At 47.7% G+C, this 13627-nt stretch overlaps 1 protein-coding gene across 1 annotated transcript in view; it reads right to left on the reverse strand.

Annotated features, from left to right (window-relative positions):
- CCNJL (cyclin J like) overlaps window positions 1-13627 on the reverse strand; it is a gene marked incomplete at its 5' end in the record, with an annotated part of 48550 nt that overhangs the window by 4724 nt on the left and 30199 nt on the right.

The following is a 13627-nucleotide window of genomic DNA, read 5'->3' on the forward strand; positions in this document are numbered from 1 at the left end:
CAGGACTGGTCAGGGGGCCATTGTCACGGTGACCTTGCAAATCTGGTCCTGTACCTCCAGACGTGGAAAAGCCCTTCAGTGGCTCCCCAGTATCTTCAATACTGAGTTTAAACTCTGTCAATGGGTTCTTTAGTTTGGATTCCCCCAGACACAGTTTGCTTGGGATGTGAGCCTAGGAAAGATCTGTAAGTAGGAAAAGACAGGAAAGGGACAAAAGCCAAAAGGGCACTTGATCTTGAAGAGGTTTCTGCACCCTTATGCTCACTGCAGCATTATTCACAACAGCCAAGACAACCTAAGTGTCTCCTTTCAGATGAATGGATAAAGAAAATATGGTATTTATATACAATGGGATATTATTCAGCCGTAAAAAGAAGGAAATCCTGCCATTTGGGACAACATGGATGGACCTTGAGGGCATTATGTTAAGTGAATAATGAGAGAGTCAGAGAAAGACAAATACTGTTATGATATCTCTTACATGTGGAATCTTAAAAAAACAAACTCAGATACAGAGAGCAGACTGGTGGTTGCTGGAGGGGGTGGGGGATGTGAAGATAGTCAGAAAGGACAAACGTCCAGTTATAAATTAGTCCTGGGGATGCAACGTCGGGCATATTGACTACACTTAACCGTATTGCATATTTGAAAGTTCCTAAAAGAGTAGATCTGAAAAGTTCTCATTGCAAGAAAAAAAAGTCTAACTATGTGAGATTATGGATGTTAACTTATGGTGGTGATCATTTCACAATATATGCATATACCAAACCACTGTACACCTTAAACTAATGCAGTCTGCCAACTGTATCTCAATAAAACTGGAAAACAAAAAAAGTGGCGTCATGTAACTTCCAAAGCGAGGCTTTAAGAGGTCTTGCATCTTCTGCCTTTGCCCCGCCTGGAGTGCCATTCCCAGACCTCTGTGCAAGGAATCAAGTCTAGCCTGTTGGAGGTGAAGAGGCCACAAGGAGGAGAACCAAGATGCCCAGGCAGCAGCCCAGCCAGCACCGACTCTCACACACGTGAATGAGGCCACCCTGGACCTTCCAGGCCAGCGGATCCTCCAGCAACTGTATGAAGGAGTCCAGGTAATACCAGCACAGGAACCACCAAGCGACCCACATCGTTGTTGTTTTAAATCACTTAGTTTTGGGGTGACGTGCTTTGCAGGAACAGACAACTGGAATACATTCATATCAATGCACAGTGGCAAAAAGATGCGAAACCCCGCAGACAGACATGTCACACAGCTCGGGAAGTACTGAAGGAACAATGACCTCATACTGGAAGGTCCTGGAAATAATCTGCAGGAAATAAATCCGCGTGACGCTAGATACAAACAAACAGAAATAAAACACAAGCCTGGGGTTATCCCACTCAAGGGTCAAGGAACCGAGGACTTCCATAGCAACGTCCCCCTGGCAGTCATCAGTTGTGGAAGGCCCTAGTGGCAGCCTCTGCTGTGGAGGGCTCTGCAGGCAGGGGGCGTGCAGCCACCACACCCTCACTCGGGGGAACCACGCACACCTGGCTGTAGCCTCGGCCACGGAAGTTCTCTGCAGGCACCGTGCCCTCCTTGCCTACGAGCCTTTGTCCACACAGCCCCTCTGCGCAGAGCACCCTTCCCCATCCCCTCTTCACTCCGCCAAGCTCACCCCGTCCTTCACCTTGAAGCCACTGCCCCCTGGAAACCTTCCCTGACCATGGTCCCCACGTGCTGCCCGATGCCCACATCGGATGGTGGTGGCCTCGGTCTGGTCACCTTGGCCTCCAAGCCTAACCTCACTGGCTGCAGAACAGCTGCGGGAGCAGGTGTCGGAAGAGGCACTGGGCGACCAAGTTGAGCTCCGAGCACACATCTGTGCTGATGAAGGGAACAGCCAACAAATCATCCACACACCTGTGCTCAACTGCCAGCGCCCCCTGACCCAGTTCTCAGCAGACGCTCAGGCTCGCTGAGAGATAAGGAAGTAACCACTTCAGGCAGGCGGCCCTGCAGCAGATACAACACATTCCTCACGAAGGCCTCAAAAGACGTCACTGAGAAATGAAACACTGACTCTGGGAAGCCTGCATCCTTCTTCTCAGGGAGCCAGGCAACAGCCCACGGGGTGGGCAGAGATGGTGACGTGAAGCTCTAGTGCTTGCCACGGAGGAGCAGAGACGATGCTGACCGGTCCCGAAGCGGCTTACAGCAAAGCAACCCAGACTCATCTTCCAGAGCCCCATCCACGGCCCCTCCGGCGGAGCACACACCTTATTCCCTTGCCTTGTACCAGGGCAACTCAGGCAGGAAAAGGTGAGGACAGTGCTGCCCCTTGCCCAAGGGGAAGAGGCTCTTGAACGCTGAAATCCTGGGTAGGGGGGACCCTGCTGACCAGGCCTTGCTGCCTTCCACAGCCTCAGGGCCCCTCGCCCTCCCCAAGCACTGGATCCAGCCACACTTGGAATCTGGCCCCTCCTCCAGCGGGCATGCTCATCCCCTCACCCCCTTATCATGTGTCCTCCAGAGCTCAGTTCAGAGGCCGCCCGGTGTCATCAACGCACTTCTCACACTCGGATTGTTTCATCTCAAATAGTAGTAGCAGTGGCCAGCACCTGACCATTAATAGGTCATTAACAAGCGTGAGCCCCAGAAGGATAGGAACCATGTCCCACGTATTCGAAGGTGTGCCCCGAGGTGCCAGCACAGTCCCCGGCACACAGTAGATGCCCAATGCCTATTTGTTGAGAGAATGAATGGTTCTCTCTGGATAGCTGAATTGTAGGCCGTTCGAATTGTTCTCCGACGCTCTCTGATTATCTGTATCTGCTATTTTTTCTCCAACAATTCACTTATTCTTTATGCAAATTAAAAAGAAAGAAAATAATATTTTTCTTGCAAAATTGTCAAGGTTTCCCTGAACCTTGGGCTGACCTGAGCCAAGGCTGTTCGCAGGCACTCGATAGCTAGAGCTCTTTTCTTCCCAGAGCAGAGGGTGGCACGGTGAAGGTCACCGCTCTGGCAGAAACCTTTGCATCTGGTACCTTTAAAATGGAGAGATCTGGTGTCAGCACCTTAATCAAGCGAGCAAATGCAGCATTGCTAGTGCATCGTGCTGGCGGTGGCACCAAGACCCTTCCACGGTCTTGCCGGCAGCCAGCAATCTATTCCGATGGCAGATGTGCTCAATCAGATTAATTTCTCCCTGCCCTCAGTGCTTTTCAAACCTTTCAGAGTTCTGCCTTTTCTGCAGCCACCAGGCCCAAAAGGGATCACCCTCAGATGGAAGGGGCCGTGGATTACTGAGGAATCTGATTCATCTGCTCTCTCTGCTCCCCACACTGGGGAGGCTACATGGCGACCCACCGCACTGCAGAGCAGGGCGGAGCTGGGTCTGAATCCTCGACAAGTTGACCCTGGACCTAAAAGCACTAAACTCCACAGGCTGTTCATTTCTTCTCTAGGAATCTGCCCCAACAGAGAAAGCATAGCTATGCAGGATGCAAAGTGCTGTAAGAAGTACCCAGCACACAGATATGGACAGAGCTCCCATGCTGGGGCTGGGCACCAGGCTTTGTGCTGGACACACAACAGATCCTCCCAGGTAGGTTCTGTTCGGAGCCCCAGAGGCTCAGAGAAAAAGCTCACGCAAGCACTCAGCTCCACACCTAGGAGTGACCTTACAGCCCCTGCTCTTAGCGAACAACACATTTCACAGCCAGCAAAGATTTTATGAGTTTCCTGGTGTTGCACGTGCCCGACAGACGTTTCCTCCCCTCCTCCCATGACCGTGAGCCGGGCAGCCCTTTGTCCCCAGCCCGCCACCACCGAGCACCGCTACTCAGCTGCTTGCTCCCTATTGACAAATGGCACAGACAGCAGATGCCTGGGAGTCTTTAGGCAGGTCCCCCAGGAGGGGTGGGGTACATTAGTCCGAGTCTTTGCAAGTCAGACAAGAGCCACAGACTGTCTTCAACTTGTGTGATGTACTTTTTATTTGGAAAAGTTTCAAATCCACAGGAAAGAAGAAAGAACTGAACAATGAACCCCGATGACCCTTCCCCAGATTCACCAACAGCTGACACGGAGCCACACAACTGCCGTGTGTGTGTGTGTGTGTGTGTGTGTGTGTGTGTGTGTGTGTGGTATATAAATATTGGTTTTACTGGACCATTTTTTAATTAAGTTGCAGGCATGCCATGCCACCCCTGGATATTTCAGCATCCATCCCTGAGGTCATTTTCCTACCTAATCATAATGTTACTAGCAATTGCAAGAACATCTGCATTAATGTAGTTAACATTTTCTAACATTCAATCCATATTTGACTTTCCCCAAGGGTCCCAAAAATGCCTTTATAACCTTTGTTTTTTTGATCCAGATCCAAAAGGCTACACATGGTGTCTGTTACATCCCGTTGGTCCCATTCTTTGTTTGTTTTTCATGACATGGACTCTTTGGATGAATCCAGGCCAGTTGTACAATGTCCCATATTCTGGATTCCCTGATTGTTTCCTCATGATCAAACGGTTTGAGCAAGAAAACTACAGAGGTGACGTTTTGTCCCTCTTAACAGATCACATCAGGAATTATACAACATCAGTTTGTCCCAGCAATAGCGATGCTACATTTGATCGCTTGGTTAAGGTGCTGACATCAGATCTCTCCATTTTAAAGGTACCATTCTCCTGTGAAATTAATAAGTCATCTGTGAGGTGACACTTCAAGAATAAGTGAATATCCTGTTTCCCAACAGCTTTTAACTCAATGGTTTCGCATCCATGGAGGAGCCTTTCCTGAATAAATTATTACATTGGGGTTGAAAAAAAGAATTTTTAACAATTCTACCATTTCATCTACATTTTTCTTTTTGGATATTCACACTGTCCCAAATTTGAACAGTGGGAGCACTGTCAACATACTAAGGTTAAGAAAAAAAATCCTAAGCCTGTCAGAGCACTCACCCTGAATCTGGGAGGCCAGCCACATGCACATGAGCCCCTAGTGTTGGTGGCAGTGGTGAAACATACAAACAACACCTCTGAGGATGCCCTGCACACCAGCTGACGGATTGCTCCCACACTCCCAGGGGCTGGTGCAAAGACAGCCTGAGCCACACTTGGCAGGTCATAGAGTTAGTTAGTGGACTGATGACCGTGAGGCCACCAAGTGACCTAAACTCTTAACCACAGTCTAGGCCACAGTGGCCAGACACTGTAAGCCAGCAAGCCTCAGGAGTGACACTCACACACTGGCTTTTTTTTTCTCTCTCTCTTTTTTTAAATGGCATTTAAAGAAATTATAGTAAAATGCACATAACAGAAAATGTACCATTTTAACCGTTTTTAACTGTACTGTTCAGTAGCATTAAGTACATTCACACTGCTGTGTAACCAATCTCCAGAACTCTTTTCATCTTGCAAAACTGAAACTCTATACCCATTAAACAACTCCCTGTTTCCCTCCACCAACCCGATAACCACCTTTCTACTTTCTGTCTCTATGAATTGACTAAAGACTGGCTCTTTCTTCTTCTACCTACTGTCCTGACAATCAAGCCTTAAAACAGACCAAACAGATTCCTGACTTTTCTGAAGTAGGGTCAGGAGAAGCAGTATTTTCAATTGCTTAAAAAACAAAACAAAAACCAAACTCTTTATTTTGGAAAAATTTTTAAATACCAAAAAAGTAGAGAAAATGTTACAGTGAAGCCCCATGAATGCATTATGCAACTCTAACACTCATCCACATTTACACTGACTTTAGAAAAATTCTTAAATAAAAACAAAAACAGCACAGAATGGGAGTCTACAAAAAGCCAGTGTTGCCCGTTTCTCAAGCCCAGGCCCAGCGCTGCCCACTCTCTAGACAGGTCCCAGTTAATCCCCCCAACAGTCCTTCATGCCTGGCAAGATGCCCATTTATAGACTCATTCAGGATTACCTGCTGCCCATTCAGGAGGTAAACCTAGGCTCAGACATGAGGCCAAAGTTCCCCGGCTAAAGAGAACCAGGTTTTAATGCAATAGCTATTAAAACTATTCTTCTTTGCTAAAGAAGTACAATGCCTTTAAAAAGAGTCAAAGCTGCTCTTTCTGAAGAAAGGCCTCTCTCCTATTTGAAGCCCTCCCCCCGCCCTTCATCTGAGAAAGAGAAACAAAATTTGATGAGGAATTGAGACCCCATGGCTACCCTCCCCCTTCCCGCAACTCCCTGCCCTACTCTGTATGCTGCTGATGATAAAGGGAAGGGAGGGAGGCAGGTCAGAGGGTAAAGAGCCACCCCAGTGGCTGCCTGGCCCTCCAGGTGGACCTGACATCTTCTGAGCTGACTGTAGAAAAGAGCTGGGCGGTAGAGGAGCTGAGGACCCAAGAGGAAAGAGAAAGCCCTGGTGGAAAGGGCTTTTCACCAGTACTTGGGAGAGAAAGCACTGGGCCCTTTAGTCCCCAGGCTGGGCCAGGCTGAGTGGAGACCTTTCTGATACTAATTCTTCCTTCTTCAGATCCTTCCTTCATCGAAGGGGAGAGCAGTGGCCATTAGGTGGGGCAGAAGCGGCCAGCTTCATTTACAGCTGGAGCCCGTGCTCCATAACAAGAGAAGCCACCGCAATGAGAAGCCCGCGCACTGCAACAAAGAGTAGCACCCGCTCACTGCAACTAGAGAAAAGCCCGCGCACAGCAATGAAGACTCAATGCAGCCAAAATTAAATAAATTTATAAAAATAAATAAATAAATAGAAGAAAGTGATCTGCTGTGGGACAAATGCTGCTGTTGTGTAGCAGCTGAGAGCAAGGACTCGGGAGGCAGGGTTGGGGGCGGTGATGGCCACCTGGGTCCCCATCCTAGCTGTGTGCTCATGGGAAAGTTACCCAACTACTGGGCCTCGGTTGCATCCTCTGTCAACTGAGGAAAATAACAGTGCCTACTTCACAGGATTGTTCTGAGGATTAAATGAGCAAACCCACACAAAGAATTCAAAACACTGCCTGGCGTAGAAACAATAAATATTAACCGTTCCATGATCACTGAGGCCAGGATCTGCCCTCCACCCGCAAATTCTGATTATAGAAAAAAATGCAGTGAGTTTGCAAGTAGTTTTTATTTTATTCTTTATATTTTTTTCTATTTTCTAATTTTCTACAAGGAACAAACACCACTCTCCTGCTGAGGAAAAGCAGTTTCAACTTCTCAGAAGACGGGCCCCTAGAAGCCAGAACCGGCAAAGTAACTGCCAGAGAAGGTTCCTGAATGTGGATCTGCCCTAGTCCGGGACTAGGACACAGGGAAAGGCAAGGCATGCTCCTTGAAGACCAATTGAAAATCCACTCCTAACATGAAAATAATCTCATCTCACCACCCAGAGAGGGGACAGGCTGGCATATTTCCTTTGGGCCTGAAAAGGGCTTTTGTTTTTGTTTAGAGGACAGTGATCTTTATTTTAATTTTTAAAAAATAAATTTATTTTATTTATTTATTTTACTTATTTATTTTTGGCTGTGTTGGGTCTCCGTTGCTGCGCGCGGGCTTTTCTCTACTTGCGGCGAGCGGGGGCTACTCTTCGTTGCGGTGTGCGGGCTTCTCATTGCGGTGGCTTCTCTTGTTGTGGAGCACAGGCTCTAGGCGCGCGGGCTTCAGTAGTTGTGGCTCGCGGGCTCTAGAGCGCAGGCTCAGTAGTTGTGGCTCATGGGCTTAGTTGCTCCACGGCATGTGGGGGTCTTCCCAGACCAGGGCTCGAACCCGTGTCCCCTACATTAGCAGGCAGACTCTTAACCACTGCACCACCATATAGTTGATTTACAATGTTGTATTAGTTTCAGGTGTACAGCAAAGTGAATCAGTTATACATATCCACATATCCACTCTTCTTTTTTTTTTAAGATTCTTTTCCTATATAGGCCATTACAGAGTATTGAGTGGAGTTCCCTGTGCTCTACAGCAGGTTCTTATTAGTCATCTATTTGGAAGGGGTTTTAAAACCAACTGAAAGGTGCCTTGCTGGTACGATCGAGACCAATGCTGACCAGGCGGTGGGTGTCCCGTGGAGGGCAGGGTGCTGTGACCAGGGGAGTGAACACCCACCACGTGGAGCCCAAGTCTCCTAGGCAAGGCAAGGAGGGGCTCTAATCTGGAAGACAGTCTCTGGGTGTGGGGAACGGGTGCCTAATGAAGGACTCTGAGCTCTGCCCTCTCAGACTTCAGCACCAGCAGGAGAATGCGTATAATGCAATTCTGGCCATAAGAGCGGAGAAGGTACTACAAGACACGAGTATTCACTACAGAGAGGGTTCAAGGCTACTGCAAATAAAAAGAAAATAAAGATGAATGCCTAGTTCCCAGCAGCCAAACTGCAGACAGCGTGAGGAGTGGACAGGCTGCCCAACGTCAATGTCCGGGTCTTTGTGTGAGCCGGGCTGTTCTCCTAACAGTAAGGACACTTGGATTTTCTCAGAAGGGCAACTGGCTTGTTCCAGGCAGGTGCCCAGAGACCTGCTGGTCATGCTTGGCTTGAAGTCTGCTTCTTTAGGACGGGGACTTGATCTACTTCGTACATTACAGTCTCCCAGGCTCAGCGCATAGTAAGTACATGTGTGTGGAATGAACCATCGTCAACGAAAGGGCCTGTAGGCACCCCTACTGTTTACCCCCATCTCCCCGGGGCTGAACACAGAGTCTGCCATATCGCAGAGGTGGAATAAATGTTTTTTGACTGGTTTACCCATGCAGGGTCAAGGGCTCCTGAACACTGCATGATTAATGAACCCATGCAGCTCAAGATTCCCCCTCCTCTCAAAAAACCCCAGGCCTTGGCCAAACAGGTCTGGGCACTAGAATTGCTAAGGCAAATGGTGTGATTTCTGAATTTCCAGCCCAGCCAGCTATCCAACCGGCACGTCACACAAAATTCCTCCCCCCAAATAGTTCTAAGCCTGCCAGTCTGCAGAGATGGGAACAGGAAATGGAAAATCACCGTGTCCTCACTCACTGTGCCATTAACACTGGAGCCCCGAGCCCGGATCTGCTTAGCGTGGCCTTCACGTGACAGACCACTGTTTTCAGTCCACCCATGCTGTGTGGCCACTGCCAAAATGTCACCGATTAGAAGATGTACCACTGATGTTGCAGCAGCTTTTTGGAGGAAATAATAAACTATGGTCATCTGAAGCGCACACATCAAAGGTAAGACCTATCCTGGTTTCTGAAATGTGAAACCATGGCAGGGAGGAAACTGAGTGCTGGCCACTCTTGCATGAGAGGCAGGGAGTGTTAAATTATTTTCTGCACGGGGGCAGCCACATTTCCTCACAGATTTGGGTTTAATCCTATAAATAAATCTTAGGCTTTGTCTGAAGTACACCCCTGAACAAGGCCACCTGGAAAAATTGCTCCCTTTGCATCTGCTGCCTACAATTAGTGCCCCAGAGGGGTCCCAAGCATTCCTAGCTTTGGGGGGAGCTGGGGTGCCTTCCTTCATCCTTGCCCAGAAGGGAAATCCAGGAGGGATTAGGACTGCTTCCCCCCACTTTGCTGTCAAAGAAGCTGCTTCTCAGTCATCAAAGCAGGGGGAGGGGAGCGGAGGGGAGGGATGCAGGGATGAGAGAGGGGGAGTGAGGCACTTTCCTAGGAGAAAGACAGGCCTCTCCTAGAATCTCCCAAGACCCAGAGGCAGTGCCTTTTTTGGTACCTGCCCTAAGAAATGAGGCTACTGATTTCTGGCTTAAGAATCCTTAAAAGCAGTTGGTCTGGGAACTCATTTCTCACCTGGACACCCTGGACAGGACAAGGCAGAAAGGCAGAATGCAAATGTACTCTCTGCTGGGAGCACAGACAGAAGCTCAAAGTGGATGAGGGGCCAGGATGGGGGAGAGACAATGCTCCTCTTCTGATGGTGTGTTGCTCTCGTGGAGAAGCACGTGCTTCCAAAGGCTCCCACACATTAAGTTCAATTTAAGAAAAAAGGGATCTGCTCAGCTGTTGGTCAAAACCTCTGCAAGGCAATTCAGTGCTACCCACCAAAACCTTAAATGCACACACCTCTGACCAAAGCAATCCCACAGACATACCTCAGTGTGCAAAGATGCAGAGGAAAGGACAGCTGTTGTCATATTGTTTAAAGCAGTAAAAAAAAAAAAAAGAAAGAAAAAGATGGCAATGTAAATATCCATCGACAGGGAATCATTCTATAAATGTCAGTGCTTATAATATGGAGAACTCTGCAGTCAGTAAAAAGAGTAAGGTAAATCCATACAGACGGGAAAGATGTTCCCTAAGGTACCACGAAGAAAACACCTTTGGTATTAATCCACTTGTGCAAATGTAATGGATTCTGATTATTCACTGTGCACACTGATCTGGTGAATACAGAACCACGCTCCTAGAGGAAGATACAGGGTTAGGTTCCTTTGAGCCTCTGATCACACCCGATCAACACATAACCTTTTTTGTGTATTTCTGTTTACTGTACTGTTGACTCATGATCACTGAACTCACAGCCAACAGCACTTACACCTTATACCTGAGCAAAGCTTACCTAACACACACATTTTCTCCTAAGGTACACACACCACAGCCTTCCCAAACGTAGGAACACGACACCGCAATTCAGCACGATGGTTAGGGCCCGTGTTACACAGCAAAAACACCAACAAGCAGAAAAATGAGAAAACATGGCATTAAACAGCAAAAAAAGGACACCTGTTATTAGTATGAGAGCTGAGAAGGCACAGCGTTGCCTTGTTCAACCTCAGCTAGGAACAAGCACGCCAGGCAATTCACATCTTCTGCTGCTCAGCACGTGTCCACGAATGACCCGAAAAGTTCCGGGAGTATTGATTTTGGGGTTACAAATAAATGTTAGTGAGTAGGCGAATTCACAAGTATGGAATCTTGGACTCATGAGGGCTGACTGTATGTTTGTATATGCATAGAACATTTCTAGAAAATACACTCGATCCATTTTGGAAAAAGATGTAAGGAACTGTTGCCAGAAGTTATCTCTGGAGAATGAGATGGGTAACAGATTTTTTATTTTATTCTTTGAATCTCATTTACAAGTGAGCACATCATTTCTAATTTTAAAACTCTACAGGAGGGAGATGGGCCTTTCTGCAGGTAAGCACAGCAGAGCATGACAGACTCACGCCAGGCTACGGGACCCTGCCCTGCAGGAGGACCTATGTGCAGAGAGGGGTCCTTCCCTTGCAGAGGCCGTGGGACCACCCTCCTGCTTGATGTTTCCCACTCCTGGAGAGGAGGATGAGGGCTGAGATGAAGGCCAGCATTGGACTCAGGCTCACCTACAAAAATATGGAAGTCAGAACTTTATCCCAAGAAACAGATGGACTTGTCCCCCTGAGCTTTCCACAGCTTTTCACAAGCCAGAAGCCAGGAGCAGGACAGGGCTCACCAACAACTCAGCACTAAGAAACCTTGTTTAGGGGCTTCCCTGGTGGTGCAGTTGTTGAGAGTCCGCCTGCCAATGCAGGGGACACGGGTTCGTGCCCCAGTCCAGGAAGATCCCACATCCCACATGCCACAGAGCGGCTGGGCCCGTGAGCCATGGCCGCTAAGCCTGTGCATCCGGAGCCTGTGCTCCGCAACAGGAGAGACCACAACAGTGAGAGGCCTGCGTACCAGGGAAAAAAAAAAGGAAAGAAAAAGAAACCTTGTTTTCCCAGGGAGTGGAGTGGGGGTCTGGAAGTCACAATGAAAGAAAACAGAAGTCTGTAAAGAGAAAGTATGACGGAACTGGGATTAGAAAGGAAAAAAAAAGAATAGAAAAAGGAGGAAGGGAGGGAATCTGGCAATTTTGTTTAAGGGCAGTTTTTGGGGGTTTTTTTTGGCCACACCACGTGGCATGTGGGATCTTAGTTCCCCGACCAGGGATCGAACCCGTGCCCCCTGCATTGGAAGCGAGGAGTCTTAACCACCAGACCACCAGGGAAGTCCCTTTACGGGCGGTTTATACGGCTGTTAATCTATGATTCATTCTCTCCTCTCACTCCCGGAAATGAAAATAGGTTTGTTTTCCCAATTCTGAAAATACATAAGTACATCTAGAACTGGAAGGATACACCCCAAACTTTGGGAATGGGACTATGGATTTGGGGGGAAACAATTTTTTTACACTAAGTCCTTCTGTATCTTTTCTATGTTTCTAACAATAAAAATGTATCTCATACTTTTTGTATCATCACATTTAAGGCCATGCTACCGTAGCAATACCACCAAGCATGCCTCTTGTCTTTCTGGTTTTCTTTCCCTCCCTCTCTCCTTCCTCAGGCTGGTCCATGCCCTGCAGCTAAGAACTCAGCACCCAGTCATCTCTGAGCAGTGACAACCAGGCAAAAGTAAAACTCCAAGTTTCCTTAAAAAGTTCAACATAGAATGACCATATATGACCAGCAATTCCACTCCTGGGTTGCTACGCAAAAGAATTGAAAATAGATGTTCAAACAAACTGGTGCCCGAGTATTCACAGCAGCACTAATCCTAATAGCCAAAACGTGAAAACCACCCAAATGTCCATCAACAGATGAATGGATAAAAACAAATGTGGTCTATCCATACAACAGAGATTATCTAGCCATAACAAGGAATGAAATACTGTACATGCTACAACACGGATGAACCCTGAAAACAGAAAGTGAAAGAAACCAGACATAAAAGGTCACATGTTGTATGACGCCTTTTCATATGAAATACCCATAAGAGTCAACTCTATACAGACACAGAACAGACTGGTGGTTGCCAAGGGCCAGGGGTGGGAAGGAATGGGGAGTTACTGCCTAATGGATACATGGGCTCCTTTTGGGGTGATGAACATGTTCTGGATCTAGAGAGAGGTGATGTCTGCACAACAGCGTTAATGTACTGTCACGGAACTATATACTTGACAGTGGTTAAAATGGTAGAGTCTATGTTGTGATGTGACTTCTACCTCAATTAAAAAAAAATAAAGCAAAGTTCCAAACTGTGTGACCTTGGGCCTCTCTGAGCCTACAGAATGGTCAGATGACAGCACAATCACACAGGCTGGTTGTGAGGCTTCCAAGTGATGTGTGTGTAAAGTGCTTGGCACGGGGCTGGGCGCATAGAAGGGGACCAGTGAGCAATGAAGCTGCCCCCGCTGGGACGACGATTATTACGTGGCACCGTGAAAGCCAACTCACCTGCAAGTGGTGGGGTTTCTGTGTTGTCAAATTGTCCTTTTAGTTAAACACCAACAAGCAAAAGACAGTTGGGGGGGGGTGCTGTGTGAGATGAAAGACTAAAGAAGAGAGTGGCTCTTCTCTATTTATGGTATATTTATATCTAGATTATATTTATACTAGAATTCTCTCCTGTGTCAAGGTAGGAAATGCAGTTAACTTGGTCCTAGAAAGGCAAAGGGTGGCTTTGCCAGTGGTCCCCCAAGGAACAACCCACAAGCTCTTGCTTTTCTGCCCCCTTCCACAGGCTTGGAGACATGTGTCCTTGACTGGCTCCTGTTTTATGGGGGCAGAAGGGGCTATGTGTAGGTGAGAGGGCTCCACCTATGCAAAGGTCCTTACCTGGAAGCAGCTTTAAAAACCTAAGAATGGACAGATGGGGGCAAGAAGGACTATCCCCCTTCTTATCTGGGAATTAATTATTTGCAACAAAATTA

Source organism: Grampus griseus (genome assembly GCF_964374135.1).
Source record: "Grampus griseus genome assembly, chromosome: 3".
NCBI lineage: Eukaryota > Metazoa > Chordata > Mammalia > Artiodactyla > Delphinidae > Grampus > Grampus griseus.